Source organism: Onychomys torridus, chromosome 5 (assembly GCF_903995425.1).
Source record: "Onychomys torridus chromosome 5, mOncTor1.1, whole genome shotgun sequence".
Lineage (NCBI taxonomy): Eukaryota > Metazoa > Chordata > Mammalia > Rodentia > Cricetidae > Onychomys > Onychomys torridus.
In genome coordinates, this window is record NC_050447.1 from 82,272,157 (window position 1) to 82,299,818 (window position 27,662).

Sequence of the window (27,662 nt, forward strand, 5' to 3'; positions counted from 1 at the left end):
ACTTCCTAGGATTAAAGCCTAGATTTCTGGGGTTAAAGGCATGTGTCACCATGCTTGGCTGTATCCTTGAACAGATGGATTTCTGCCTCTGGAATGTTAGGAGTAAAGGCGTGTGCTACCACTACCTATCCTCTATGTTTAATATTGTGGCTGTTCTGTCTCTGATCCCAGATAAGTTTATTAGGGTGCACAGTATTTTGGGGAACACAATACCACCACAACCCTCTCTCTTTTTTTGGTCAAGAATGTAATCATCTAGAAACACTTAAAGCTATTAGGAAGTTATCATGGAGATATCAACCTTTTTGAAATATGATTAATTCATGGCTCTTCTGGGCCCTGAGGTCCAGCATGTGTTCAGGACATGGTGGAGACCGCAGTTGTGGGGACCCAATGATACTGTAATGCAGAATAAAAATGGGACCCGTCTTCTTCTTCAGTGATCTCATCTGAGATTTTCCTCGATAGGCTAGGACCTATCCAGAATAGAAGAAAGCTTCCAGTCACTCACAGCTGATATTATAGTCACAGATACTGGAAATACGTCCAAGAATGAGTGAGGAAGTATTAAAGTTAGATGGCGACTCAGGCCCTCACCCTCCATGGCTTGGCAACTAGTTGATAGAGCAATAACAGATGAGGGGGGCTTCCAACTCTGGGTGGGAAGGGCTACAAATTACAGGTTGGTTCCTTCCTCTTTGTGTCCACAATGGAAAACTGGCTTGAGCATAAAGGCGGTCACCCCAGTAGGAGACCAAACGAGAGTCGAACCCTCGGCACATACATACAGACCGGATTTCCCTTTTCAGTGGACTCTGTGAGCATCCTGCATGCAATTAAGGAAGTGAGGTGGAAAGACAAATAACTATCTCTTGAGTGTTTCACCCCAAGGGAAAAAGAAACACGGAGTTCCTTTCTATACATTGTAATTTTGAGGTCACTCTCTGAATTTTCCTGCCAAATAGGAGAACTGTTTTGAATAACCATGGCGAAAGCAGGGGTGGAGGGAAAGCCATCTGTCTGGGGGCTTCACTGCACGAAGGCTCCTTTGATGCTCTTTGTGGGTTACCTGAGGATAGCGCTGAGTTCTCTGTCTGGATGTCTTGTCCACAGCCTGCTGGGGGCAGGATAAAGTGGTGTGTGCCCTGCATGTCTTTCTAGCCCTCTGAGAGGCCTAGCCTGTTTCCTACTCTTGGATCTGAGCAGGCTTTAAGACTCGATAGTATAAATCGAAGTGAACTGTGTCGGTGTTCAGGCCCCAATTATTTTTTTAAAAGATTTATTTTATTTTTAATTATGTATATGTATGTACATCTTTATGGTAGTATGTGACTGTGGGTGCCAGTGCCCACACAGACCAGAAGAGAGCACTGGATCCCCTGAAGCTGGAGTTACAGGTAGTTGTGAGTCACCAGTCTGGATGCTGGGAACTAAACGTGGGTCCTTTGCAAGAGCAATGTGTACTCCTAACCCCTGAGCCATCCTTCCATCCCCTGAGGCCTAGATTGCAAAGGCCAGGCAGCTTTTAATTTGTTTCTTGCAGTCCTGACCTGCCATGTGAGAAATCCAGCTCCTGCCCGATGCACTGTGGTAAGAGACCAGAGCACCAATGAAGGAGAGGGTCCATTGAGGGTGGCTCTTCCTGACAGTCTTCCCAACATATATAAAGCCATATGAAACCCTCCAGTCTAGCCAGTGGCTTGCTGATGACCACCTATCATCCTCCCTCAAAGCCGTGTGAACACAAAAAGTTCACTTGCCAACTTTCTTCCCCACAGATAATGGGAGTAATACAGTGGTTTTTATATCATTATTATTATTGTCAGTAGAAATAAACCAACCAACAAAAATGAAAGTCTTTCCTGTTTCAGGAAAGCTCTCCTCATTTGTAAGCCACCTGCAAGTTACAATCCACAGCACAAATTCCAGCCAGTGCCAGGACATCTAAATTTGATTAGGCTGAAAAAAAAATTCCTGTATTAAATTCTTATCTGGTTTTGAAAACTTTCTCAGAGTTGCCTGGAGAACAGCTGCCATTCATTCTTAGTGACCGTTGCTCCACTGATCCTAATCACATCCCCGCCAGAAAGTGCAGTGGATCGGAACAATTCATCATTTCGAGGAGGCTGTTTGAGGAGCGAGAGATATTAGATTTTGGGAAACCTCATTCCAAAAGAGGAGAGAGATTTTTATGGAGAAAATGGAAAAAGTGGAGCTCTTCAACCTCGGTAAGAATCTGGCGTATCAGGTGGCTACAGTTACAAATTGATTTCCTGTAGTCAATACTTAGATAGGATCCTCTGCCTTGAAGAAATCAATTGTTTCACTTAGCCTGTGCTCTATGTATACTGTGCTTCCTGTAGATGTACAGCCTCCTCCCTACCTAAAAGGGTCTAGGAAAAGAATGCTCAGGTTATCCAAATATTTTACTTAGTTGAAAATTCCTATTCATACCATGCAAGAAAGACCAATATTCCAATATTCCAATGATAGATTAACGAACACCTTTATAGTTCTTCCTAAACCATGTATTCACTCCTGCTTTGGAAGGCCTTTTTGTTTCTGTGGTGCTCAAGGGCATCAAAAGAAGCCTGACTGAAAATGGAGAAAGTCCACGAAGAAGCAGGGAGATTGCATTGGGTGCATTTTGATTCCAAATAATTTAGCCCCATGGCAAGTTTCTCATAATCTCCTTTTGGTTCAGTCAAAACAGAACTCAGAGGCAGAAAACGCACCTGCTGGTTCCTTTGATTCTCATGGCAGTCTCACGTGAGGTTATGTGGGGCATTTCATTTGGGTGGAAAGCACTGATGTTCTCAAAATGAGATTTCCCACTGAGCTCTTGGGACCGGGTGGGAAGACGCCTTTGCTCAGGACTCTCACAGGAGACAGAGTACATTTACATCCATGGGAAGCAAATCAGAAGTTCGAGGGGGAGGCAGTAAGGATGGAGAGTAGGAAAATGTATCCTGGGTGCCTTGCTGGTGGCAGAGGACCAAGCCTCAGGAGCACCGTGTGGTGCTTGGTCTTTGCTGCAACATCTGAAATTTTAGAGACTGGCTTGCCAAGTGCTCAACCTTCTAAGTGTTGACTCAAATTCAGGGGAGAACATCATGACACCATCACCACCAGACTTTCATTTTCACCTATGGAATGGGAGACGGTGGTGGACAGTTCTCGTTGTCAATGTGAACTAATCTAGAATGACCTGGGGACAGAACCTCAGTGAGCACATCTGTATGCACACACACACACACACACACACACACACACACACACACACACACACCACACACACGCTTCTCTCTGCTCTTGGCTGTGGATGTGACGTGACTAGCTACTTTAAGTTCCTGCTGCCTCGACTTCCCTGCTACAATGGGCTGCAACCTTGGAATTGTGAGCTAAAGCAACCCTTTCTGCCCTCAGGAGCTTCTTGTCAGAGTGTCTTATCACTGCAGCATAAAAGATCCTGGCACAGAGACAGACGTCAGGACAGAAGCTGCCAGGTCCAAAGGATGCAAATTCCAATCTCAGTTTCTGTAGGCTGCAGTGAAGCTCTGGACACAAAGTCACTGGCACGAGGTATGATTGGAATATATTTACCTGTCACCATCCAGATTAAAGGTCAAAACAAGACGCCACAGGGATCAGGCGCTAAGTTCTCCAGAGTCCAGCCCTGGGCAGGCCACCTCCCCAGATGCAGGTATTTCATGTCACTCCAAGTGGTCCCAATGGTTAGTATCTGGCTTTGCTTTTGATGACGTAGTGTGTGGCTAACAGGACACTCCAATTCTAACCAGCTTGGGCTGTCTCCTTGTAGTCCATGGGGTCTTGGCACCAACCCTTTTCTGTGAAGACATAGTCTCTAGGGAGACAGGAAACATCAAGACAGCATTGCTGGTGCCTCTCAAGGGGCTGCAAATAGGAAGAGCCATGAGAGCATGGTTTGGCTGTTTGGTTTGCTGAGGCATCCATGCCATTTCCCTCTTGTGAACCCTAACGTGGCTCCTGATAGGGAAAGATAGACTATGTGGCCACAGGCCAACAGGTGAGGGACATATTAGTCATGCCTAGCACGTGGTTGACTTCACTAGATGATTGAAGGACTTAGGTCTGAAGTTGCTGGGTTTTCTCAGCCTATCCATCCATCCAACGTTCATTTATCAGTGGTTGGGGCACCTAGTAGCTCTGTGACAACCAATGAAGCTAGTTGTGGCCTTTGTCATGTGGAGCCTACATCAGCGTAGAAGATAAAGTCATTACGTCTATTGCTCATTATGGTGTGCTGATGGAGATGTCTAGAGTCCCTTGATAGCATCGAGCAGGAGACTAAATCTAGACAGGTAACTGATATGAGTAAGTGTCCCTGTAAAACAGACATTTAAGTGAGTGGGAGTTGGGTAGGAAGAGAAAAAGTTGTCTGGGCAGAAGGAACAATATGGAAAGTGCCAAGTAGACAGGACAAGGCACATGGAAGGCCAGAGAGGAGGTGTATCAGCCAGTGACATTGACAGGTAAAAATCACTGAGGTCTTTTCACAGAATTCCAGAAAAATTGGGGACTTGGAGCTGGAGGGAAGGCTCAGTAGATAAGACATTTGCTGCTCTTGCAGAGGACCTGGGTTTGGTTCCCAGCACCCTCATGGTGGATCACAACCATTCCTAATTTTAGATCCATTGAATCCAATGCCTTCTTCTGAACTCTGTGGGCACCAAGCACACATGGGATACACATATATATGCAGGAAAAATACCCATATACATAAAATAAGTAAATGTAAAAAAAAAAAACAACCCACAACCCAAAACTCAAAGGATTAACTCTCCTTGGAAATAAGCAGGTTGTTGTTGTTGTTGTTTAATGGGGACTTGACCCTCATAAGGTTGGGGAATATCTAAGGGTTTTAAGTGGTGAGGTGATCTGCTGTGAATGGCTTGGTGACAGGTGACTTGGCTACTGTGTGAAGAACTTACTGGAAGGAACAGGAGTGGAGACAGAAGAGCTGAGGGGAGCCTTCTGGAGGCGGAACACTGGAGCAGCTGGGATGGCTTCCTCCCTCCCGACCCACATGCTCATTACAACAGAGCACTCATAGCTGAAGTGGAAACCACTCAAAAAGCAACTGGGGACAAGATGGGAGGCTGCCAGTTGTGAGCACACTCTGTAAGCACCGACTGTGCACAGTTTGAAGCCCTGTATAATACTGGGAGCAACAGCAGGGTCTGAGCTCAGATGAAGGCAAGTGGCCGTAAGTGTGATCTTGCCCTGTCCATCAAGATGCCTCTGTTCGGCCAGGCGGTGGTGACGCACACCTTTAATCCTAGCACTCGGAGGCAGAGCTAGGTGGATCTCTGTGAGTTTGAGGCCAGCCTGGGCTACCAAGTGAGTTCCAGGAAAGGCGCAAAGCTGCACAGAGAAACCCTGTCTCGAAAAACCAAAAATCACACACACACATACAAAAAGATGCCTCTGTTCATATTGCATACCAGAAGGAGCTCTACTGGAATCTTTACATTTCCCCTGCATTCTGTTTATTTGGTGTCTCCCCTTCTACCTCTCTTCTATTGTATGTGTGTGTGTGTGTGTGTGTGTGTGTGTGTGTGTGTGTGTGTGTGTGTGTGTCTCCTAAGACTTGGTGGGATGATTAACATTGATCGTCAACTTGAGAGGATGCAGAATAATCAGAGGCAAACCTCAGGAAGTGTCAGCGAGGGAGTTTCTGGATGAATGGAAGTGGGAAGATTCGCCCCTAATGTGGGTGGTGCTATCCTGTGCTGGAGTCCTAGAATGAATAAAAAGTAGAAAAGGAGCCGAGCACCAGCCTCCATCTCTGTGACGAGCTGCCTCGAGCTCCGGCCACTACGGCCACTGCGCCTCCCACCATGATGAACCGTGACCCCTCACACGTGAGCCGGAGCCAGCCCTCCATTGCCTTAGTGCTTTTCGCCAGACTGTTCGGTCCCAGCAAGGAAAAAGAAACTAACACGTTTTGTTTTTATTCCGCTTCCCCCCCCCCCCCCCAAAAATATGAGAAATTAAGTTCTAAGGGTTGAAAATGGATCAGCAAAATGTGCCGTGGTCCAAAGTTGATATATTTACTTGTGCAATATTTTCCTAGGCCCTGCCCAAAGTATTTAATACATATTAACTCCCTTATTGTTTATCACCACAGCGTGAGTAAGTCTTGTTCTCGACCCCATTTCATAGATGAGTCAACTGAGGCACATGACAGTTAAGCAGCAGGCAGAGGTCTCACAGCTAGTGAGTGTCAAGTACTCGATGAGAGTCACGTGGAAGTTCTCTCTTCCTCTTAGTCCCAAAGGCCCACTGCTCTCAAATCAAATCTTTAAATAGACATAATCCCAAACCTAACTCCATTTGGACGGAATCCTCAGGAGACTCTCACTTTTCCCTCTGGGCCATAGGCCTGTGGCTGCTCTCCTACTGAGGGGTCTGCTTTCCTATGTCCTCTGAGAACTGGCCTTTCCCAGCTGGACTCTGTGTGTGACACTGAGAGAGAGGATGACGTGATCAGGGGTACCAAGGCCAGAAAGAAGGAACACAGGCCAGGAGGAAGATGCATTAGCTCCTTGGTGATGCTCAGGAGGATGAAGTCTGGAAGCCACAGTTGAACCTGAGGCTCTGGCCAGCCAGGCTTTAAGAAATGTTCCATCTGCTCTGTGTTTAAAAAGGGCTTATCCTTTGTGGGCGACGTTTCAGCTCAGGGATTATATCAATGCCAGAGACAGAAACATTGCCAGAAAGAGGGCCAGTCTCAGGGGATTCCTTGGTGATCCCTTGAAGTTTGGTGCCCAATCCAGAAGTGAGTGAGTGTAGTCTTTCCTGGTGCCCATCCTGGACCACAGCTTCTTTGACAGCAAAATGAAGGAAAAAAAAACTGATTAGGGGTTGGAATAAAGTATGGGTATGGACATGGGGACATAAAGGATTAGAGAATGGTTGGGGACCAAAGCACCCCATAGACCAGAGTGAGCTTGATTTATCTTTTAGTAAAAGCACCATAGTGCCACAGCTCTATCACGAAACACATCTGCCTGGGCACTTCTTAGAGAGGAGGGAGGCACATGCTTTCATCACTTGAATTTCTCCTGCAACCCCTTTGGTCTCCTTCCTAGCAAAGGTTTTGAAAGACAGAGATTTTAGAGTTCAAGGTCAGAAACACTGGCATGCTTAGGACAACGTGGAGAAGCAACGTGTGTCCCTGTCATTGGAGAGTATTGGCAGAAGGCTAGAAGGTAGGCTTGAAGCCCTCTGTTCTTTAGTGCAGAGAAAAATGTCTTTAATTGTAGAGATCACTGTAAAGAACAGGGCAGCCAGCTGGGCTCCATTTCCTCCAAAGAAGACATGATAAGAGGAAGTGGGCTCAAATGGCAAGATGAAGGGTTTGTGTTGAGGATAATATAAATAGACAGTGAAAGCAAAGGGTGTGCATGGAGAAAGCATCTGAGAGCCCAGCCAGGCCCTAGGGCCTGGAGCCCAGGAATTTTTTGTTATGATTTATACTTAAAATATCTCGGTGGCCCTGGAAATGAGAGTAATATCAGCAATGACATTGATGTACCGGTAGTAGTTGCATTACTTCTGACAATCTGGACCTCCAGGTCACTAATTCAGTCCTAGTCCCCAGGTCACTGCATTTGCTTTCGACATAGGTAAGAGAAAGGATGAGAGCGTAGTATAGGTTGTGGGGTTGAGGTCCTGATGGACGGGGTGGAAGGACGGGGAGATGGGACAAGTCCCGAGAGAGACGAAGGAGTGATTGAGGCGGTCAGAGCACTCATGGAGGTGATCGAGGTACCTGTGGAGATGACCCAGGTACTGACAGAAATGATCACGATCATAGCCAAGAGCCTGGTAGAGGGGATGGAGGCCCTGTGTTCATGGTGCAAGAGCAGATGGCAGATGGCAAGATGGAGGCGGTGGGGGTGCTGAGGGAAATGAGAAACTGATGGAGGAAATCATGGAGATAGTCGAGGTTCTGATGACGGTGGTGGAGATTCTGATGGAGATGGTCGAAGTGTAGGTGGTAGATAGCAGGATAAAGGTGAGAGAGGGAATTCTCCTGCCCTGAGAAAGCCAATCAGGGACACATTGATCACACTTTGTTAACTTTGTCTTCTGTTCTCCTATCTTACTCCAAGGGACCGTAGGGCAGGGCAAGAGGGGATAAGCTAAAATATCTTCGAGGACTTCCCGTGCCTAAGAAACAAAAGCACCCATCTAAAAAGAAGGGCTTCATTTTGACAATCGATGTGAGAACTTCCAGGCTGGCCTTGGTTTGATCACCTCTTCTTAATGTATGATTCCTTGGGGTGTGTACATGCAAGCGTGTGAGCTGTGTATGCTCATAAACACAGGGTATTTGCAAAGCTGCTTTCCCACTTTCCAAAGCCACCTTAATCAATCCCATACTTTTTCCATGCTATGAATAAGGGAAATGTGTAAGATGTGTAGGTCCGTTCAGCCACCACTCTGTTCAGGGAATAAAGGATGAGGCTTAATGTCAACAGGACCCACCCGATTAGGTTTTCTGCAGAGCTCAGCAATTCCTTTTCCAGGTTTCCCTGGGGTGATCAGGGAAGATGGGTACCCCATTAGATGCCAGCATGCAAGACTTTCACTTTTAGTTTCTTACCTGAGGGACAAACTCAGGGATCTTGTGTGACACAGTTCTCCAGTGTGGCATTAGGGACTGAGAAAATAATAATAACAAGTTAGCTTTCTCAGAGAATAGTTGCCCTTGCTGACAGGAGTCAAATTTATAAGGCTAGGAAGGTCTGGTTTTGATTGCTGCCTTCTTCCTGAGAGGGTGGGTGGCTGGTTAATAAAGCTGATCTCTCACTTCTGGAACTGGATGGCGTTCCCAAGCTCCAACACGTCTGCATCTAATTTCGATCTGCCCGTGTACTCTGGGTCTGTGCTATCTGGTGAGAAACAGGCCTCAGAGTGCACCGCAGCCCTGGCAGGGACAGTTTAAATTGTTACAGGTCTCCTAAGACAGGGAGGTCTTAAGCCCCTGCTTTTGAGAAGTTAAATCTGACTGTGCATGTGCCAAGGAGAGAGTGGAGGAGGCAGTGGGGACATGGTGTTTTACCAACAGTCATAAAGTAGACTTGACTTAGCCCTACAGTTTTCTTTGCTTACACATCAAGAAGTAAGCCAGAAACTTAGCAAAGACTCAGAGTGATTGCTGATACTGAACAGCTAAAAAATGTCTCCTCCTTCCAAGTTTCTCTCACTGCCAGACAAAGATAAGGGGATTTATACTCAGAAGTGGATGTTTCCATAGAACTGCTAACTCTTGGCATGACTTAATATAATTCATTACATGAACAGCGCTCAGAAGAAAAGGCATATGATTATTTTCAATAATGTTCGAAAAAAAACATACTTGACAAAATTTATCACTCATCCACACTAAAACCCAAGAGTTGAGAAACCTTTCTTAACATGATAAGTATGCAGCATCTCAACCCAAAGCCTGCGTTTTGCTTAGTGGAGAAGAGCGGAGCCCTTCCTTCTGTCCGGAACAAAGCTTGCATGGTGACTGTCTCTGTAGTGATTTAAACTTGGGACTGGTGACATAGCTCGGTGAGGAAAAGTACCCACTGCCAAGCCTTATGGCATGAGTTTGATTCTCAGGAGCCACACGGCAGATGCGGAGAACTGTCGTCTCCCAAGACCAATGGAATCAGCTAGAAAATCTAGAAAAAGACACAAGTATATCATATCATAACTTTTACATATGATCATGGTAGATTTGAAATTTGTAAGTGGAAAAGGCTTTTGTGTGTATAGGTAACTGGGCAGCCATACAGGAAGATGAAAAATTAAGCTGTTTCCTTGTAATATATATGAGGATATAATCCAAAGGAATCACAGATCTAAATGTCAAAAACAAAACTGCATGAGTATTAGCAAAAAAAAATCTGGGTGAATTTCTTTTAAGTCTCCAAGGGAAGGTCAAGCCACAATAAGGAAGAACTCGGATAAAGCTGATCACAGTAAAACCAACACAGAGCTTTAGGCATCACAAGACAAAGAAAAACAATAAAATAACAACAATGGGAAGGAACGAAAAATGGACTAGTTCAGGAAAGCCATTGCAGTTTTCTGCAGAGCAGGCTAATGTCCCTGGCTGGTAAGGAGTTCTGAAAATGAACAAGGAAAGCAGCAGCTGAACAGAAGGCGGACAAAAGGAATTAGCAGGTCACTGAAAGGGAATGAAAATGTCTTATCAGAATCCTGCAAATGCTGGCTTACTCATAACAAGGTAAATGTGAATTCTGACAAAATTCTAAACAAGATTCGAGGTGAAAAGATGGCCCAGTCGGTATAGGCCAGCCACACAAGCTTGCTGACAGGCATCCCCGATTCCTAGCTTGTTGGGGGCTTAGTGGTTAAGAGCACTGGCTGCTCTTCCAGAGGACCCAAGTTTGATTCCCAGCATGCATAGGGCAGCTCATAACTACTGGTAACTCCAGCCACAGGGGATCTAGTGTCCCCTTCTGGCCTCCATGGGGTCATGTGTGTGTAAGCATAAAGCCCCCCCCCCCCCCCGCACGTGCATGTGCACACACACACAAACACACACGGAGAGCACAGGTGTGTGGAGACAAGCAGGAGCCCAGAGCTCCCAGGTCAGCCAGTCTAGATAACTGGTCGGTGAGAGACCTTGTCTCAAAAAAGATACAGTAAGGCATAAGGGAAGGAGACACCTGGCATTCACCTGAAGCTTCCCCTCACTTGCACATACATGCACATGTACTGCCCATGAACCTTCAGAATTCTCGAAATATACTCTGTTAGCAAAGCTAAAACATGGTCACTTTAAAATTGCTGTGCAGGGGAAGCAAGGAAATCACTATAGAGGGAAGCCGACAATACCTACCAAGTTCTGCATTTAACCCTCAGACCTCAACTTACCTGTAGAAATATGTCTCAAAGATGCACTGGCAGAATCATGAAGTGATATTTATGTTCATTACAGAACATTGTGTAGTGTCTAGTGACTGGAAACATACAAAGCCCCTTAGGAGAGGGAGATGCTCTTAAAATGGAGTAGAAGGTATGAGGCCTATACTTTAAAAATAGCCAGCTGTTAGGAGAAACCTCTGTCTTAGAGATGAGTCTGCACAAATCAAACTAGAAAGATCAATACACTTAGAAAAAATCACTGTTCTCTCCTCTACTGAAATAATATAGCCAACCAATAATCAAAAACAGCAGGTAAATGTTAAGTAAGACACAGATTGATGAACTTTATAATATTTATAACAGTTGTAATCTAATTATAAATTGGCTGTGAACTGAACCTACTGATACATCTTAACCCAATTGTTCTAATTATATTTCTGTTGCTTGATTTTAAAATACTCTAATCAAAAACAGCATAAAAGAGTAAAGAGTTTATTTGGCTTATAATTTCAGGTCTCAGTTCATCATTGAGGGAAGTCCAGGTAGGAACTGGAAGGCAGACCTGCTGTCTATTCAATTCAGCGTTACTTCTGATAAAAGGATTCACTCCACAGCCAAAGAAAGTAGCGCAGGAACCATGAAGGCTGCTGCTGCTACCTGGTAGGCAGGCTTATCCTTCGATAGCTTTGCTATGCGGCTCCAGACCACTTGCCTAGGGAATGGTGCCACCAACAGTAGGCTGGTACCAACTAAAGTTAAGACAGCCCTCACACAGCCAGGTCAACCTGATCTAGATAATTCCTGATCGAGACTCTTCCCAGGTGATTCTGTTGTTCCTGAGGTTTTTCTTGCTATTGCTAGTTTTTTTGTTTTTGAACTACAATATTACAATAAATGTAGGAAATGTCTTGATTTTGTTATATATTTGTTAAGGTCCCTTTGTGTCTTATCACATGGTCAATTTTAGGAAATGGTCCATGTGTGTTCTTTATCTATTGACTGGAATGTTCTTAGATATCTGTTAAGTACAGTTCATGTATGGTATAATTTATTTTTTTTTTAACATAGTTTTAGTTTGGAAGAGCTATCAAGGTGTGAGAGTGGAGCATCATCACCACATCAGGACCTATGGAGTCACCATGTCTCCAGCTGGCATCAGCATTCACAACTAACCCTGGTCACTGTCACTTGTGATGGAGAGTTCTAGATGAGATCTGATTGTTAGATACAACCTCACTCTGCTCTGGGCAAGAAAAGCCAGCCTAGTTAATAACATTTGCCACTACTAAAGAAAGTTTTGGGAAAACAAGGTTTAAAAATAAAAGTTTTAGAGAATACTTGACATTCATTTCATTCTGTTTATCTTTTAAAACGGGGTCTCATGTATTCATGTAGTCCACTCTGGCCTCCAACTTGCTATATAACTGAGGTTAGCCTTGAACTACTGATCTTCCTGCCTTCATCTTCCAAGAACAGAGGTTACAGGAATACACTACTGCATTCAGCTGTTAGATACGTCGTGTGTGTGTGTGTGTGTGTGTGTGTGTGTGTGTGTGTGTGTGTGTGTGTGTGTGTGTGTGTGTGTGTATGCAGGCTCACTCATCCATGAGTATATATGTGGCACCTAAAGGCTGAGGATCAGTATCTTTCTCTATCATTCTCCTCCCTATTTCTTGAGGCAGGGTCTCTAACTGAGCCTGGAGCTTACCACATCAGCTAGAATGGCTAACAAGCCAGCCTCAGGAATTCACCTGTCTCTGTCTCTGGGGTTTCAGACATACATCATTGCATGCTGCTTTCTCATATGTGCTCAGGCATTCATGCTTGTATGGAACACTTTACCTACGAAGCCATCTCATCAGCCTCTGCAAATATAATGAATGGACTCTGCTGTTTACTTACTTTTATAGTCTTAAAAGGAAAACCTAAGGTTTACTCTCTTCAAGTGTGCATCTCTGTCGTAATTAGCCTGAGTGAATAAGACAATTGTAGTTCAAAAGTTTCTGAGCTATCATGTCAGCACAATCTTTTATTGAGAACTTAAAAAAAAAATAACAGAATTAAAAAAATGTGACTATTGCTTGGATTAATATATTGAAGACATAAAACATGAAACTGCCTGTTTTATGAATGTTATCATCTGGCTATTTGTTGAGGAGTTCATATCATCTGCACGTTATCAAACTGAAAAGTTTGGTGTGGCAAGCTAGAGTTCCTGTTCCAAATGTTATACAGAACAGGATTCAGCTGCTACTCTGTACATACTAAAAATGACTATAGATTTCACTGATTAAATTCTTTTTTGTCTGTCAACATGATATAAAGGGTACAACCATTTTGAAATGATCAAATATAGAATATCCCATTAGATGTAATCTGAATATATCCCTTGAAAAATAAACCCTGTGTGAATGAACATGCTTTAGAAAAACAATGTTTGCCAAGTTGCAGGGGAGTATTTTTGAAACCAGGGGCATGTAGATAGAGTGTGCAACACTTTCTTCTGATTCTGAGATTTGGAAGCTCTATATGGATAACAGCCAAGTTCTTCTCTGTTTTTCCTTTCACTTTCATTGTATACATTTATTGTACATAGGGTATTTTCATAAAAATTTACCTTGTACACTGAGCAAACTGATGTGCCTTGCCACAATTCCCTTTTATTTAAAAGCTGTGACCTACATGTAGTTTACTTGGTGACTTGTGGATAATTGCGATATCAATTAAAGGAGACAGTAAGTAATTTGAACAGTTACCAAGACAACAAACGCAAGCCATGTGCCCCCAAAGATGAGTATCATTGAAAGAGCCTTAATAACAAAATAATGAAAAGTCATGTCAAAAACTGAGTTCTGATTTGGGTGTCAATGATCTGGAGTCTCCAGATATAAGTACATTTTTGGAAAGTCTGTAGTATATCATCTTTCAAAGTGATCCTTGACCATGCAGCCAGGTTAATGCCAAGGCTATGCTGTCTATCTTGGGTGGGATCCAGCGTTTCAGACAACAGTCTGGGTATTTTGTTTGCATAAACCAAACTAAACACTACTTGATAACTGAATGAATTTTCTGCTTTTACCTGGATACATCAAGTACTTTTATTTTCCATCCTGAAATTTCCAGGTTAGCCAACTGAGGTACAGAGTGGCTAATGTATTTCTATAGGGACAACACACACACACACACACACACACACACACACACACACACACACACGCACTGGAAGGGAGCTGGAATCTAGGTTGTCATAATCCAGTTCAGAGTGAACTTCTTCACTCTTCTGCAACTGTGCATGCCCCAAGAAAAGCTGAACTTTGAGTTAGCATTTCAAAGCACATTAAGGTTTTTTTTTTTTTTATTAAAAAGGCTTATTTTTAATTACATGTTTGTGTGTATCTGTGCACATGAATGCAGGTACCCATGAAGACCAGAAGAAGATAGGTCCCCTGGAACTGGGATTAGAGGTGGATGTGAGTTGCATGGTGTGGGTGCTGGGAACTGAACTCAGGTCCTCTGGAAGAGTAGCAATCACTCTTATCCACTGAGCCATTATGAGTTTTCATATCCTTGGGGAAAATGAACAGTTACGTCACTTGAACCTAGTATCTTGCTTGATGTCTCTTTCTTCCTTACACGCTCATCACACCCACTCACCCAACTTTGTCCCGAACCAGAAGTCTCCTAAGTATGAAGGTTGTTCTCTCCTCTCCACAGCTCTTAGTGCAAAGTCTTCGCATAGGAAGCTCCACATAAGCATTTGCTGAGTGAATGAGTGCGCTGTCCTTCCCTTCTGCATCCTGGATGAAGGCTAGCACCTGAGGTCGGGTTAGATTGTATTTGCTTATCAGCCACTGAAGATCTGGCCAATTCAAGGGAAACAGGATGTTCCAGAAAGTCTGAGGCCTCCCGTGCAGTGCCCTGACTCACTTTCCTATCAGTGTGATCCAAAGATAGGAAGAGGTTCTGTACCATTGTGCTCAAAATAAAATTCTGTTGTTAGGCAATATGTAGCAATTAACTTGTACCTTAATCAGAGAGAGTGGAGGAAACCAAGCAACCAAGGAACCTAAAATATCTTCCGGGTGCCAGAGCAAAGCAACAACAGTTAGAGCTGCACAAACTCCATCCCACACGTCCAAAATTCAGTTGCCTGTGTGAACGAATGCATCACCAAGAAGACCTGCACTTTGCTGGAGCACCCAAAGCCTGCAGCACACCGGAAGCTAAGAAGTACTGCTTGTCTTTTAAACGTTCATGTCTAGACCCATGGACCTTGGCTGCTCTCAGCGTTGGTCAGAGAAGCTTCTATCTGCAATGGGCAGCAGTCAGTGGAGAGGGAGAACTGGTCAAAGGGCTGAGAATAATAGACTGAGTGTCCAGTCCTCAACTGGCCATGTAATCAACCTTTTCCTGCTCCCCACCAACCAGGCTCAAGGAACTTCATGTGAGAAAGGGCGGGAATACTGTAAGAGCCAGAGGAAGGAAAGGACAGCAGCGGAGTCTTGTCTTCTGGACAGGACATGGCTGTGGCCCACACAAACATGTGACAACTGTGATAACTTGCACAAGATCAAAGCAGTTAGAATTCTAGCATGGATAGGGACGGGGTTCCCAAAGCCCTATCCCTAGCTGAGGAACCACTGGCTGCTGGGTGAGGGAGCAGCACTTTTCCTTGCAGATATGGTGGACTGGCGGTGCCTATTCCCTACACCCATGCACAGAGGGGAAGCACTGGTTAGGCTCAGGGGGTGACATTCAGAAGAGAAAGAAAGAGGGAGACGGGCTGGGGAAGCCAGGAAGAGCTGGAGGGGAACAGTGTGGATACGATGAAGATACATTGTATCCATATACAACATTTCAGAGATTAAATAAAAAATATTTTTAAGGAGAAGAGTTGCTGTCTGGGTGAGGCTGCATCAGTCTGAGTGTGAATCAGACCTTACCAGTTTGGCCGCTGTAGAGGCTCGGCATTTCCCTCCTGGGCAGCTCCATGAGGAGGGGGTATGTTTTTGTTCATTGTTGTGCCCTTAGCAGTTGAGCATACAAAGAAAGGACAATCAAAATTAACCCCCGGGGGCAGAGGGGAAATAATGACCTTGAATTTGTAAGATGCTTGTGTCTTCTGGAATCATAGTAAATCTCTGTTTATTTTGCTTTGTTTTTTGATACAGGGTTTCTCTAGGTAGCCCTGGCTGTCCTGGAACCCACTCTGTAGTCCAATGATGGCCTTGAACTCAGAGATTCGTCTGCCTCTCTCTTCCGAGTGCTGGGATTAAAGGCACATGCCACCACCCCTGGCTTGTACTGAATCTTAATAGAGCACCCCATTATATTCTGTGTCTGAGTTCCTTACCACAAAGCCCAAGTTACAAACTCAGAGGTGAAGGAGAGAACCAGGGCTCAGCTCCTTCAAAGACTGCTGTAGGAACTGGAGTAAATATAGATATCCTCCCCCAGCTGCATTTTCTCCATTCAAATTATGAAACAACTAAAAGACCAGCTATTTTTCTGACTAGCTCAGTAGTCAATGGTAGGACAAATACAATTTTTAACACACTGTGCAACCTTTTAAACTTTCTGTCTACAGTTTCTAAATCTGTGTTTTTCCTGAGTACTCTCAGAGAAACCTACTACCAGAGGCTCGGAGGGCTGGGTAGCATTTGACTGAAGGAGTGGATGGAGAAAGGAGAACTGACTCCAAGGCAACCGTAAGCACGTCACTGGATCTCCAGACATCTGCCTGCCTGAGCAGAGGCAGAAGAGCTTCAGGGCTAGAAAAGCAGGAAGCCTCTCCTTGACAGAGCTCATAATGGGCGTGGTCAGCCCCACCCATTTCTGTTGGCCAAAACCAATCACATGGCCATGTCCAAAGTTGATGACAAGAGGTAGGGAGGTGCCCACCTTTCTGGGAAGCTGTGTTAGTGGTGTGGGCGAAGCAGGTGTGAAGACTGAGCCTGTAATGCAATTAATGTTAACATCCCCCACCTGTGTGTGAAATGTGCTTCTGAGTGAGCCTCAGGACCCCAAAGTTTTACGGAACAATCTCCAAGTCCAAGATTTTGACATCTACCTTGGAGCCAAATGTATCTCACTGTTTGTTTGGTTTTATTTTATGTCATTCTGTTTTGAGAGACAGTCTCACTCTGTAGACAGGCTGGCCTGAAACTCACTGTACAGTCCAGACTAGGCTCAGGTTTGTGCTGATCTGATCCTTTGGTCTCAACTTCTTGAGTGTTGAGATTCTACTACCGAGCCATCACCTCCAGCTAAGTGTGCTTCTTGATTCTGAGACTCTGAACTAAACAGTTCATCTGTCCTGCTCATGCCTGACATTCCACACAGCAAACTGAAGAACAGGAGACACTCGGGAGCTCTAGCTGGTGGGGACAGTAAACATTTTTTTTACCCAGTGCAGCCTGCCAGATCCTCCTGCATGAGTGAGGAATGCTCCTTCACCCAATCTCAACTCCAGCTCCATAGACTGATGCTTGATGTGGGTGCTGGGAACCAAACTCAGCTCCTCTGCAAAACAGTACACTCCTTGCCTATGAGCCATCTCTCTAGCTCTGTGTCTGACTTTTTTTATGTGGGTTCGGGGCATTGAACCCAGTTCTTCATGCTTACAAGGCAAGCAGTTCACTGAGCCATCTCCTCAGCCCTATAACACTTCTAATATTATTACTCAAGTCTCCTCTTGCCACTCAAGTCAACATCATACATGCTAAGTGTTTCTTATGGGTGTGCCATTTTCTCAGATGGAATTCTACTTTCTTTAGCTACTGATGCAAAGATGTCCCTTTAGAGCACAGTGGCTTTAGGTGTACTAATTAATCCCCAGCTCTGAGAGTCATCTGGCATGTGACTGGCCAGGTTTGCGGGACCGGCCACAGTGAGGCCACAGCTACAACACTGGTCAAAATAGACACTGTTGACCGTGACTCATGCAAAGGAAGAAGAAAGAATGAACACCGTGACCTTGTGGGGCTGTCGAGACACCCCTTGGTGGAGGACAAGGAACTGGAGCCTTAGAGAATGGGTATGGACACACACACACACACACACACACACACACACACACACACAGAGAGAGAGAGAGAGAGAGAGAGAGAGAGAGAGAGAGAGAGAGAGAGGATGCTCTTCAGCTGGCAAACTGAAACTGAGGATCTGGGGCTGGATGATCATTCCCAGGAGAGCCTATGAAGCACCAAGAGGCTGCGGCATGTCCCCCAGGACACAATGATATTTCACTGAAAGAAATGGAATCATCTCACTAAAACAAAAGACGGAACAGAGACCCAGGAGACAATGGTGTCCTACGAGCCAGGGGAAGACTGTGGGATTGCCTGACACTGTCAAATGCTGCAGAGTGGTCAAGAAATGTGGAGAAAGAAAAGAAGCCTTAGTCTTTGGCTACCGAGAGGCCATCGCTAGAGAGACCAAATAGTTTGTTTTCAATGAGGCGCGTGTGAGAGCAAACACTGGTGCTATTAATAATTGCAATAGAACAGCATGTGCTCCTGAGCAAACAAAGACATATGGCCAGGTTAGCATCCGGGATCTTTGCCAGAGCATGAGCGTCCTGTGTTGTGGGCAGAGCAGGTCAGTCGCAGGGGCCACACAAGAGCAGAGGTAACAGTTAGAGAAGATGTTTAAAATGGATGTTTGGTTTGGTTTTGTCTGGTATCTTGCCTGGATGGAAAATGAGAAGAGAAGAGAAGTCAATGGCAGAACCCTAGGCTTGTTACATTGCTGGACTGTCTATAGCACAGGCCTTTGGGGGGGCGGTCTATATCCAAATACAACTGGCTATGTGCATTTTTAAAGAAGATCTAGAAAATAGGGCCAGCTGGTAAGACTATCCTCACCTTAACAACCTCTTAAATTTATGAATGTATGTATGTATGTGTTTGCTTGCTTTTGTGTGCTAGTACCCATAGAGGCCAGAGAAGGGCATTGGGTCCACTAGAGATGGAGTTACAGGCATTTATGAGTTTTCTGATAAGGATTCTGGGATTGGAACTCTGGTCCTCTGAGTAATGTCTCCAGCCTCCTCCTAACTCAGTCTGAATAGAAATGGAGTTAACAGGAGAATACACTGGCAGAGAGCAGGGAGTGGAAAGGACAGGGCCCTGGTTGCCTTGGCTCTGGTTGAGATCTTTTTTAGCAAAAGCAAAGCCTGACAGGGTGCTGGGTTATGTGCTTGTAACTCCAGTGTTCAGGAAACAGAGATAGGAGGATCGCCCAATTTCAAGACTAGCCTGAGCTACATAGTGAGCTCTTGTTTCCAAAAGAAGGAAGAGGATGGAGAAGGAGGAGGAGGGGGAAGAGGAAAAGGAGGAAGGGGAGGAGGAAGAGGTGGAGGAGGGTGAGAAGGGAGAGGAGGAGGAGAGGGGCCCGGGGGAGGAGGAGAAGGATCAAAACCCTAATGGTTGCAGCATGCTCCATTAAAGCTTAGATCAGTAAGTACAAGAGGATGCGGTCCAGTGTCAGCACACCAAGGGCCATCAAACAACCTGGGATGGAACAGAGGCCTCTCTTCCTTCCTGGTAGCCTGCTCCCCACCCCAGCTGCTGTTGACAATGACTCTGACCCACACTAGCCCTCGAAGCCCCCAGGAACAAGCTCTCTTTGTTGATGTACCAGGCGTTCTTGTAGCTGCATCTGAGAACTTTCAGGATAAGCTCAGCTGAGTTTTCCTTTCCTCATCAGTGCCAGGGCTCCGGGAGCCAGGCGGGTTGACGTCTGGCCTTTATCTTGTTTCTGCGGTTCTTTCATAGGGCTGCCTGTGGGGAAAACAGGAGCCAGGCTCCCAGGCCTCACTGGACATTCTCAGGGCTTTATTCAGTCTCATACTCTGTCACACATTTACCCCTCCTCCAACCCTTTCAGTTCACTGGTGACTACAGATTGTGAGACATGGAATTACATTTGAAAATGAATTGTTTCTCTGAGGACAAAGAAGATAGCTGTCTAAACAAGAGGCTCTTGGGAAAAGCACTCCATCTGTAACAGTCCCAGCAATGGGACTGACCGGTACAAGAATTCCCTAATGCCACTGAAACTTTGGGGCTTTTAGACAACAATCCAGAAGATACAGATTTCAAGGTAAGAGCTGCACATGAAACAGAAGGGCTTTGTCACAGCTCAGCTCTGAAGCCCATGCATCAACTTGGATCCTAATTAGTGCAATGGCCAAATCAGAGCCGACTGCTGAGACCTGGCTCCTGTCCTCTGTCTTAGCTTTGGGATTGCAAGCCACAATGTTACTCTAGGTAATTTTCTGTTTGTTTGTTTTTTTTTTTCCCTCACCCAGGAACAGGAAGACATCAAGTTGGCTGTCTCCTTGGACCCTGCTGTAAATATTAAACAACAGCTTTGCACAAGTTCAGCCTTATCAAGCCAGGGGCATGAGATGGTAGCCTCTGGCTGGCCTCCAATTCTGGCTCCAACCTGCTCCTCTGTGTCTCACCACAAAGCAGCTCCAGAGACCTCCTCCACCACTGGACCTCTCATGAAGAGGGGTCAGGTGACACATTATTCATACAGAGTCTTCCCCTCTGCCAGTCAGGCTTGCTAGCAGGTTTATCTGGCTTGTCTCATGAACTGCTTTCTTAAAACACAACATGCATGGCATGACATCAGACAGCCCAGGCTCCAATAACCAGTTTTAGATTTTATTTTATCATTATTATTGTTGTGTGTGTGCACGAATGTATGTGCCACAGTTCATGTGTGGAGTTCAGAGAACAATTTTGTGGAGTGCTCCCCCTCTTCTTCCGACTTTATGTTCTGCTGGGAATTGAACTCAGGTCACCAGGCTCATATGGCAAGTGCCTTTATCTGCTGAGCTGTCTCATAGGCCTTCTACTGACTCTTGATTATCACTCTGATTTTAGTTTTGGAAGCATCTTGAAATGCTTATGGTGGAAATTGAGGCAATCATGAGTTAAGAACATTCTACAGAGTTCTGACATAGCGAACACACTGCCCTTTGCTGGGCCCACGACCAGCGGCAAGCGGTGTCTGCATCATCCTGTTTCATGTGCTTGAAAAGGATACTTCTAGGGACTGTGAGATGGCTCAGTGGGGAAGTGTTCACTGTGTGGACATGATGGCCTGAGTTCCAATCCCCCAAACCAAACATGAAAAAGGCAAATATCACAGCATAGGCCTGTATCCCCAATTTTGGGGAGCCAAGACAGAGGTTTCTCGAGGGTTTTCTGGTCCCAGTGAAGCTGGAACAGTGAATTCCAGGTTCAGTGAGAAACTGTTCCAGAGATAAGTAACATGGAGAAAGATTGAGGAGAATCCATGCTGTCACCCTCTGGCATTCACACACATGCACACACACACACACACACACACACACACACACACACACACACACACACACACACACACACACACAAGAAAGAAGTCACTTCTAAAGTATGAATGCATATATAACTTTATAGAAACAGTTTTGTAAAATATCTTAAATGGTTTAAAAGTGTGTAGGCCACTTCACCCAGAAACTACGTACCAGCACACTGTCCTGCAGTCTGTACTGATGTACTGAGTGCACCTGAAATACCCTAAGAAGGAAGAGTGACAGGAACCGTGCCATAAAGCACAGGGGACATAGAACGTGTGTTCTGGGTCAGGGCTGCAGGAAGAAAAGAGTAGAAAGAGTTTAGGAATGTGGGTGTAGCAAGAAGCAGGGATAAACAGGGATCATTAGCAGCCTTTTAACGGTAGAATAATACTCCATTGTTTGGAAGCACTGTCACTGTTAGTCAATTTTATTCATTCCCAATCTACCATTAAACACCAAGGCATCAGTGAACATCTTTGTACATGGCCTCTGCCTATGTGTCTATACATGAATCTAGCTGAATGTTTTCTTGGGATGCGTTTCTGGAAGTTAACTTATGAAATTGATGCCTGCTTTGACAGCACATACTCTGAGTTATTTATTAAACTGTGTGTGGCAAACGGGTGTAGGCTGCCTATACACAAAGACTGGACCAACTCACATTTCATCCATATGTACCTTTTACTAATGCCCCATTTCATCTTCAAAAAGTGATACTAGCCATGCACAGTTGTGTATGCTTATATTCCCAGTACTCAGGTGTGAGGCCAGGAGGGTCACATGGGAGACGGGGGCAGCCCTAGCTACATAGCAAGACTCTTTCCTCAAAACAAGTGAACAAGCAAACATATAGGGTCAGATAAATGTTTATGATACAGTTGTAATATCCCCTGTGCAGCACACCTAAAGTGATACATTATATATGTTAGATGTCAGTGAAATAGCATTGTAACAGTTTTATTCTCTTTATAGTGACACTGAGTGACTTTTAAATCTTTCTCCATGCTTTTCTAAACTTTCTAAGTTTTGTACTCCAAATCTGAGCTTGCCTTTTTAAAATAACTTTAGTTACACTAAGAATATAAATGCATCTTAGTTGAACAGATGGGGTTAGGAGGCATTGTCAGAGGTTATGGCAAGTGCTGTTTCTTTACTTCCTTGTGAACCTTTTAGAATAGTTAAGAGAGCTCCAAACATGAACCCCCAGCCTGTGTTTCCTTCTGGCTAGAATACTCGGCTGGCTGTGCAGGCACTAGCAAGACCCAGCCTGTTTCTCTCCTACTAATGTCATAGTCCTTAAGATTTAGCAAACTCCACACCCCCACAAAACAGACTTCATTCAACTTAACATACTGTGTTATCTGAGGTGTGTGTCCTGCTGGGTGGTTGCCTCTGAACTTGCCCAAAGAAACAGTTCATTCCTTCATTGGAAAGCATTCTTTCAGGGGACCAAACTCTGACTAAGGAAGGTTCTAGACACTCACACAACAGACCTGCTGCCCCTGGAGGAGCTCCATGTAAGAAGGCAAGTGGGGGCAGGGAGCATTGTCTGGGAGTCTAGCTGGTGACCCAGGGTTGTAAGGGAAGAAATAAGCAGGGAAGGACAAGGGGGATCATGGATACTTGAGATGGGACAAGGAGAAGCTGAGAAAGGATTGGAGGTGTTTATTGTGACGACAGTGGAGCATTCCATCAGGAAAGTAAGTGGGCTTAGGAGCTACTGCTCTGTTCAGACACCCAGGAAGCCCTCAGTGCAATGGGCTCTCTTCTTTTAACAATAGTTGGGAGCTGAAGTGGTTGATGGTAATAAAAAATCAGGGAAAGATGGCTGCAGTGTGGCTGAGCCCATGGGAGGAGGAACCTCAAGATGAAGAGCCTCCCAAAGGCAGGAGAGACACCTGGCACACCCCTTGCATTAACTACAGCAGTCATCTTCAATTAGGCTCCCTTCCCTCACATTAGCCTTGTAGTTCTTTAGTGAAACTTCAATTTATTTTCAATAATAATCATAATTATAGCCCACAATAAATAACCACAGCTCCTACAGGCTTAGGAAACTTCTCAGAATCCTGTTATTTAAAGGCAATTTTTGAGCCCTGTCAGCTACCACTTGTGACAAATGCTGTGACTTGGTTTTGACACACATAAAGCAAGTGGCATCTGAAAGCAGGGGCCGATTTTGCACACAGAACACAAATGTCAATATGAAAGTGTTGTAGCTTCAAGAGCATTCTTCTTGATGGATCATTTATGAATCTTAACTTCTATACAAGCCAGATCTTGGTAAATATTTCGTTTCTTTCTACATTGGCTTCTATGTGTGGTTTATTCTATTCCCCAGCTCCAGCTACTAGGGCTGTCCTAAGCAGCTCAAGGTATCCAGGATATCTTTCCCTCCAGAGCTGAGCTGTCCCTTTGCAGTTCCAGCTGCCAGAGCTGTCCTAGCAGCTCAAGGTATCACCTGACTCCCCTGAGCAGTCAGGATACCTTCCTCCCAGAATTGCAACACTCACCTACAGACCCTATTTGAGGAGGCTGTGGACCCTTAGGAGAGAGATCCTGGCTGACAGAAATGCACAAGGGAGCAGGAGATTTTTGAAGGTTAGAGCTGGCCCCTGGCTCATGCTATGCTCTCTGATTCCTGCTCTACTGTGATATGAAAGAGCTACCACACATTCCCACTGCCAGAATGCGATCTGCCGTCCCATGCTTCCTTTTGATGATGGGATGAAAACCCCTGAAACTGGGAGCTAAAATAAATCTCTTCTCCCCTAGGTTGTCTTGCCACTGTGACACAAATAGAGCTGATATAACCTGCCCTACCAACCACAAGAATTGAGTGTGAACAGGAAAAGGATGCTGGGGACTGGAAACACACAAGAATGCATACTTGCTTACTTGATGCTGTACAATTGCATTTTAGTGATGGGTATAGAACTATAGAACCCAAAGCACTGTGGGTATTAGATAAATGCTTCACCACAGGTCTGTAGAGGTGATTTTTACCCACACATTTGCAAAAGCTTTTGAATTTGGACTCATCATCTATCACAAGAACAAAAGGCAATGATGTGTTCAAATCCTGAATACAATCCTGGTAAGATTCTGAGTTCCTGAACTGTAAGAAATGCCTTACAAATTGAATTGACTTTTAAAAAAGAAAGGCATAGTTCAGCTCACAGTTCCAGAGGCTTCAGTCTGTGAACATCTGTTGTTGCCTGGGTGAATCAACACGTCCTAGATGGCACCTGTGGCAGGGCCAGACTGTTCACCTCATAGCCTGTAAGTGAAAGAGAGAAAGAATGGGTTGGGGTCACACAGTCTCCTTTGAGGGCACATTTCCAGTGACCTGAAGACATCCTCCTAGGCTCTACCTCTTAGAGGCTCCGCTACCTCACAATGGCACCAAGCAGAGGCTTCACCCTGCAGACCTTGACTCATGCTGAAGATCTTTTTTTTTTTTTCCAGAGCTGAGAACCGAACCCAGAGCCTTGCACTTGCTAGGCAAGCGCTCTACCACTGAGCTAAATCCCCAACCCCTACGCTGAAGATCTAAATCATAGTGTATCAGTTACTTTTCTGTGGCTGTGTTAAAATACCGTGGCCATATCAGCTCAGAGGAAAACAGGGTTTATTGGGGCTTATGGTCCCTAAGGGATGGTGTCCATCATGGTGGGGAAGGCATGACACAGGAGCAGGAAGCCAGGTATCACCTTTTCATTCACACAGGAGGCTGGAACAGAACAGGAAGTGGGCAAAGCTACAAACCCTCAAAGCCTGTTCCCTGTGGTGTACTTCCTCCAGCAAGCCTTCAACTCCCTAAGCTTCCATAACCTTCCCAAACAGTGCCATCAACTTGGAACAGTGTTCAAATATGGGAGCCAATGGGGGACGTTGCTCACTCAGACTACAACACACAGTAGCCCCAAGTTCATGTTCACTTGACTTTGGCTGCATTTACCTACGAATGTATGATTATCCTCGCATCTGATGTTCCAAACTAATATAACCAATGACAAGCATGTTATAATATAGTGGGAAGAGCCACTCCATCATGACTGGTGTTGGAAAGTTGGACCATGTGGTTTTCCAATTTGAATTTCAGACTCTCTTCCCAACTCCTGGCTGTTGGACTGTGTATCCAAAGCTACCCCAGACAGCTCCCCTCAGACTTTCCAGGATTATTGAAAATGTTCAATAAAGGCTGCCAAGAAGGAGGAAATGAAACCCAACGAGGCAGGTAAACCTGAAGGGGGAAGGTCATGAGGCCCTGGAGAGGGAGAGAGTAAGAAGAGGTAGCAGCTCTAATGAGGGGAGTGTCTCTTCTCAAGCTTTACTAGTTGCTTTTGGGTCACTGGGACCAAAACTCTGATCGAGGCACCCTAAGTGGGAAGATGATTTTGGCTGGTCGATTCAGAGAGATTTCAGTCACTCAAGACAGGAAAGGCACTGTGGTGCCATCATGTCTATCAGGAAGCAGTGAGCCTTAGGAACTGCAGGTTGATTGACAACCTTCAAAGGCCAGTCCCTCCTGATGTACTGCTGCCCTACCTCCCTGACAAACCCCAGCCTTCAAAACCATTCCCACCAGCTGAGGAGCAAGTGTTCCAACACACGAGCCTGTGGGTGACATCTCAGGTTGAAACCGCAGCAGGAACTCTCCAGAACTCTTCCCATCATGCTTTCATGAAGCCGGTCTCAGTACCCAGATTACCTCAAGCCAGTGTGCAAAGAGTGTTGTGAGGAAGGCAGGAAGCAGGGCTCCAGGAACAACTTGGAAAAGTGGCTGTGGATCCGACTGTGATCCTGCATTCGTTCACAACTGCAGATTGCTCTGCACAGTGCTTGGGCACTGCCCCTGTGGGTGGAATGCTGCCAGAGTTCTGTTGACACGGCATGCAGGCAAACTGGTTCATGAAACATGCAGAGCAGGGTTAGCTCTGCACCAGCCACCAGCAACAAGAATACTGAAGGTCCAGAGCTTAGGGTGACCTACTTAAAACTTCCTTTGCTTTTGAAGTTCTTGGCACTTCTGGCTTGCAGCCAGCACAGGAAGCAAGGACTCTTTTTTCCATACTGGTTTAGGAATCACCTTCCAAGGATGCAGCTAAGCCTAGCTTTGAACTTGTGATCCTCCTGTCTCAGACCCCATACTGGATTTTGGGCACCCACTACTAGGCTTTTTTGGACTTCAGGCCATTTTCTTTTCTTCCCAGTCTAAGAGGCTGCTCTGCCTGTCTTAGATCGTGCCCTCTCCCACCTGCTGAGTGGATCTGTTGGACTCACAGCCAAAGGCTTAGGCAAGCATGTTATTTCTACAGAAACTCTCTCTCTCTGAAAGTCACTGCCTAGGAACAGGTTCGTCTGGTGTAGCTTCTAAGTGCCAGGTCACTGTCGACCCTGGGCTGGGGTAATGCAGGGAGAGGTTGACAAGGCTGGGATAAGGGGGGCAGATTCAGAAAGTCAAAAAGCAATGTATGGCTTCCGCAGGGCCTGGTGGCACATTCCTGAGGCTTAGGCAGGAGCATGACCAGTTCAGGCTTGCCAGGCCTGCATAAAGTTCAAGGCCAGCCTAGGCAGACTTACCAACACTCTGTTTTAGATAAACAATATGAGAAGAGGTGGAAGGGGCATTAAGGGTGTTGGTCAATAGTAGAGTACTTACTAAGCACATGATTTGGTGAGTTCACCACACACACACACACACACACACACACACACACACACACACACCAAAAACAAGGAAGGAAGGGAGAGGGAATGAAGAAATGAAGGGAAAATTTGCACTGTTTCCAATCGCCCTGGAGTGGCATCTTCAAGTTCTTTAACACATCGTGTATGTATCTGTGTGCAGAGAGAAGGAAAGCTCCCAGGAGTTTGAAGAACACTTGGCAGCTTTTAGCTCATTAGCACTCCCATACTTAACCAATGCAATGGGCAATCATTTCTCCAACTCCACTTCTGCAGATCCTGCACATGCTTTGATTTTACTACACAAGAACTCCCCTTAAATGTGATGGCTCTGTGTGTTTAAAAGTGTGCACATGTGTGCACATATGCATAGAATCACTTAGCCCTTGTCACCCTATTCCATCAGGTCTGTGTGCATGACATAGTTCCATGATAAATTTCCATCTCTGCCTAGTGCACCTGTGTACCGACTTCACAGTGCCTGGGACTGCCTTGCACGGAATGTGTGGACAGTTAATAGATGAGCCAACTGAGTGTGACTAGAGAGGAGCTGAGCGGGCTGAGTATGGATGTGGCAGCTAAGTACAGCGTCCCAGCCAGGCATGCAATAGCCTCACTGGAGATCTTTCTTATCCTCCTGCTTCTTATTAGCGGCTGCCCAGTTCACTAGCATAGTAGC